The sequence below is a fragment of the Arachis ipaensis genome, chromosome B01 (assembly GCF_000816755.2).
Source record: "Arachis ipaensis cultivar K30076 chromosome B01, Araip1.1, whole genome shotgun sequence".
In the NCBI taxonomy this organism is placed as follows: domain Eukaryota; kingdom Viridiplantae; phylum Streptophyta; class Magnoliopsida; order Fabales; family Fabaceae; genus Arachis; species Arachis ipaensis.
The window spans coordinates 74,455,225-74,460,576 of NC_029785.2; positions in this window are offsets into that span (position 1 = coordinate 74,455,225).

The window sequence follows — 5,352 nt, forward strand, 5'->3', positions numbered from 1 at the left end:
CACGCGATCGCGTCACCCCTCTTTCCCCCTCTCATGCGATCGCGCACCCCACGCAATCGCGTCACTCCCATTTTCACCCCAACCACGCGACCGCGTGCCCCACGCGGCCGCGTAGATTCGAAAGTATAACCCCCTAGCCACGCGAACCCTATCAGTTGCGCAGCCCTCCACCCTCAACCCTCTTCTCCCTCCCTGCTTCCTCTTCTGGCACCACCACCCAGCACCACCCAGCCGCCACCGCGCCGCCACCCAGACGCCGCCACCGTCCAGACACCGCCGCCACCTACCCCCTTCCTCCCTCCCCTTCTTCTTTCTTCTTTCTTCCTCTCTTCCCCCCTCTCCGCCACTGCCCTCCGCGGACCACCACCCACCACCACCAGCCATCCCAGCCGTGCCACCCCCCTCTCCCTTATTCAACCCCTATTTCACCCATTACCCTTCCCAAAGTCCCTACCCCCTAACAGCAGCAACCGCTGTGCCCAATGCCGCCAACTACCGCGCCGGACGTCACCACTAGCCACCGTGCCAACCACCGGACGCCACCATCACCACCACCCAACCACCTTCCTACCTACTCCCCTTCTTTCGCCGTCCAGGTTCCGCAACACGCAATCCCTTTTATCCATTCGTAGTTTATTCTTATTTTTCCGTTTTTGTTCATGTTAGGATAGTTAGATATGCATGTTGTAGTAGATTTTAGGTTGTTAGGTAGATTAGGCTGTGGTTAGTGGCTCTAGGTTTGTTTATTTGCACTGTTCTTGCTTCTGTTTCATCATATTTGCAAATCTGTTGTTGCTGTAATCTTGTTCATATTTGCTCTTTACATTGAATTTTCATGTTTATATTATATATATGTACCTGTGGTGCACGAAATTGTGATCATCAATGGCGCCATCAACATGGTATGCTCAATTGTAATCCCAACTTTTTATCACAACTTCGCACAACTAACCAGCAAGTGCACTGGGTCGTCCAAGTAATAAACCTTACGCGAGTAAGGGTCGATCCCACGGAGATTGTTGGTATGAAGCAAGTTATGGTCACCTTGTAAATCTCAGTCAGGCGGATATAGAATGGTTATGGAGTTTTCGAAATTAAATAATAAGTAAACATAAAATAAGGATAGAAACACTTATGTATATCATTGGTGAGAATTTCAGATAAGTGTATAGAGATGCTTTCGTTCCTCTGAACCTCTGCTTTTCTGCTGTCTTCATCCAATCATTCCTACTCCTTTCCATGGCAAGCTTTATGTAAGGACATCACCGTTGTCAATGGCTACTTTTAATCCTCTCTGGAAAATGGTCCGATGCGCTGTCACTGCATGGCTAATCGTCTGGAGGCATCACCCTTGCCAATGGCTGCATCCTATCCTCTTGTGAAAATGGTCCAAATGCTCTGTCACAGCACGGCTAATCATCTGAGGTTCTCGATCATGCTGGAATAGGATTCACCCTCCCTTGCGTCTGTCACTACGCCCAGCAATCGCGAGTTTGAATTTCGTCACAGCCATTCAATCCCAGAGTCCTACTCGGAATACCACAGACAAGGATTAGACTTTCCGGACTCTCATGAATGGCCATCCATGGGTTCTAACTTATACCACGAAGACATTTAATAACTCAGACTCGGTCCCCTGTATTAGATATCCAAGAGATATCCATCCAATCGAAGGTAGAACAGAAGTGATTGTCAGGCACGCGTTCATAGGGAATGATGATGATTGTCACGTTCATCACATTCAGGTTGAAGTGCGAATGAATATCTTAGAAGTAGAATAAGTTGAATTGAATAGAAAATAGTAGTACTTTGCATTACTTCATGAGGAACAGCAGAGCTCCACACCTTAATCTATCGAGTGCAAAAACTCTGCCGTTGAAAATACATAAGTGAATAGAGGTCCAGGCATGGCCGAATGGCCATCCCCAAACATGATCAATAGATCAAAATATAATCCAAAGATGTCTAATACAATAGTAAAAAGTTCTATTTATAATAAACTAGCTACTAGGGTTTACAGAGGTAAGTAAGTGATGCATAAATCCACTTCCGGGGCCCACTTGGTGTGTGCTTGGGCTGAGCTTCAATGTTACACGTGTAGAGGTCATTCTTGGAGTTGGCGTTCAACTCTGGCTTGTGACGTGTTTCTGGCGTTTAACTCCAGACAGCAGCGTAGAACTGGCGTTCAACGCCCTTTTACGTCGTCTAAACTTGGCCAAAGTATGGACTATTATATATTTCTGGAAAGCCCGGGATGTCTACTTTCCAACGCAATTGGAAGCACGCCAGTTTGAGTTCTGTAGCTCCAGAAAATCCATTTTGAGTGCAGGGAGGTCAGAATCCAACAGCATCAGTAGTCCTTCTTCAACCTTTGAATCTGATTTTTGCTCAAGTCCCTCAATTTCAGCCAGAAAATACCTGAAATCACAGAAAAACATACAAACTCATAGTAAAGTCCAGAAATGTGGATTTAACATAAAAAATAATGAAAACATCCCAAAAAGTAACTAGATTCTACTAAAAACATACAAAAAACAATGCCAAAAAGCGTATAAATTATCTGCTCATCACAACACCAAACTTAAATTGTTGCTTGTCCCCAAGCAACTGAAAATCAAATAGGATAAAAAAAACTTCCTCAATGGGAATGTCTCCTTCTATGAAAGCTCCAGCTGAGTAACATAGATGGCAAATAAGATGAGGAAAAGCTAGCCTTACCATGGGGGAGGACTTTTCGGCCATTTTGTAGAGTTCAAGAGAGATGACTTCATGAACTTCTACTTCCTCTCCAATCATGATGCTATGAATCATGATGGCCCGATCCACAGTAACTTCAGATCGGTTGCTAGTGGGGATGATGGAGCGTTGGATGAACTCCAACCATCCTCTAGCCACAAGCTTGAGGTCCAGTCTTCTTAGTTGAACCGGCTTGCCTTTAGAGTCAATCTTCCATTGAGCTCCTTCCACACATATGTCCATGAGGACTTGGTCCAACCTTTGATTAAAGTTGACCCTTCTAGTGTAGGGGCGTGCATCTCCTTGCATCATAGGCAAGTTAAACGCCAACCTCACATTTTCCGGGCTAAAATCTAAGTATTTCTCCCGAACCATGGTGAGATAATTCTTTGGGTACGGGTTCTTACTTTGATCATGGTTCCTAGTGATCCATGCATTGGCATAGAACTCTTGAGCCATTAGGATGCCGACTTGTTGAATGGATTTTGTTAGAACTTCCCAACCTCTTCTTTGGATTTTATGTCGGATCTCCGGATACTCATTCTTCTTGATCTTGAAAGGGACCTCAGGGATCACCTTCTTCTTGGCCACAACATCATAGAAGTGGTCTTGATGAGCTTTGGAGATGAATCTTTCCATCTCCCATGACTCGGAAGTGGGAGCTTTTGTCTTCCCTTTCCCTTTTCTAGAGGATTCTCCGGTCTTAGGTGCCATCAATGGTAATGGAAAAACAAAAAGCTTATGCTTTTACCACACCAAACTTAGAATTTTGCTCGCCCTCGAGCAAGAGAAGAAAGAAGAGATGAAGAAGAAGAAGAAATGGAGGAGAGGGAGAGAGATGTGTTTCGGCCAAGAAGGGGAAGAGAGGGTTGTGTTGTGTGAAAATGAGGAGGAATGGAGGGCTATATATAGGGAAGGGAAAGGGGGATAAGGTTCGGCCATAAGGGTAGGTTTTGGGTGGGAAATTGCTTTTGAATTTTGAAGGTAGGTGGGGTTTATGAGGTAGGTTTATGGGGAAGAGTGGATGGATGTGAGTGGTGAAGTGGTGATAGGGAAGAGAGATTGAGGTGATTGGTGAAGAGTTTTAGGGAAGAGTGTTTATGGGATTGTGTGAAAGAGGGGTGAGAAGAAGTAAGTGGAGGTAGGTGGGGATCCTGTGGGGTTCACAGATCCTGAGGTGATCCTGTGGGATCCACAGATCCTGAGGTGTTCAAGGATTTACAACCTTGCACCCAATTAGGCATGCAAAATGCCCTTGCACACAACTCTGGCGTTCAGCGCTAGATTGGTGCTTGTTCTGGGCGTTGAACGCCCATTTGTTGCCCATTTCTGGCGTTGAACGCCAGAACCATGCTTGTTCTAGGCGTTCAGCGCCAGCTCTTCTCCAGGGTACAATTCTGGCGTTTAAACGCCCAGATGCTGCCCATTTTGGGCGTTCAGCGCCAGAACCATGCTCTGTTCTGGCGTTGAACGCCAGCCAGATGCATCTTACTGGCGTTTAAACGCCAGTAAGGTCTTCCTCCAGGGTGTGATTTTTCTTCTGCTGTTTTTGATTCCGTTTTCAATTTTTTTTTTATTCTGTGACTCTACATGATCATGAACCTAATAAAACATGAAAAACAATAAAAATAGAAATTAGATAAAAATTAGGTTGCCTCCCAACAAGCGCTTATTTAATATCAATAGCTTGACAGTGGGTTCTCATGGAGCCTCACAGATGTTCAGAGCATTGTTGAGACTCTCCAACACCAAACTTAGAGTTTGGATATGGGAGTTCAACACCAAACTTAGAGTTTGACTGTGGGGGCTCTGGTTGACTCTGCAATGAGAGAAGCGTACTGTGCTTCCTCTCCATGGGTACAGAGAGAGATCCTTGAGTTTTAAACACAAGGTTGTCCTCGTTTAATTGAAGGATCAATTCTCCTCTGTCCACATCAATCACAGCTCTGGCATAAGGAGGTTCAATGGAATCTCTATGGTCTCTAGATGAGTCTCAGATTCCTTTGGTTCCTTAGAGGGAAGCTCCTTATTGATCACTAGACGTCCCAGGAGGTCTTCCTCCTTGGGATTCACGTCCTCTCCTCCCTTCACAGGTTCGGCCATGGTGATTAATTCAATGGCCTTGCACTCTCCTTTTGGATTTTCTTCTGTATTATTTGGGAGAGTACTAGGAGGGATTTCAGTGATCCTTTTACTCAGCTGGCCCACTTGTGCCTCCAAATTTATAATGAATGACCTTGTTTCATTCATGAAACTCACAGTGGCCTTAGATAGATCAGAGACTAAGTTTACTAAATTAGAGGTATTTTGTTCAGAGTTCTCTGTCTGTTGCTGAATGGATGATGGAAAAGGTTTACTATTGTTAAACCTATTTCTTCCACCATTATTAAAGCCTTGTTGAGGCTTTTGATCCTTCCATGAGAAATTTGGATGATTTCTCCATGATGGGTTATAGGTGTTTCCATAAGGTTCACCCATATAATTTACCTCTGCTATTGCAGGGTTTTCAGGATCATAAGCTTCTTCTTCAGAAGATGCCTCTTGAGTACTGTTGGATGCAGCTTGCATTCCATTCAGACTCTGAGAAATCATATTGACTTGCTGAGTCAATATTTT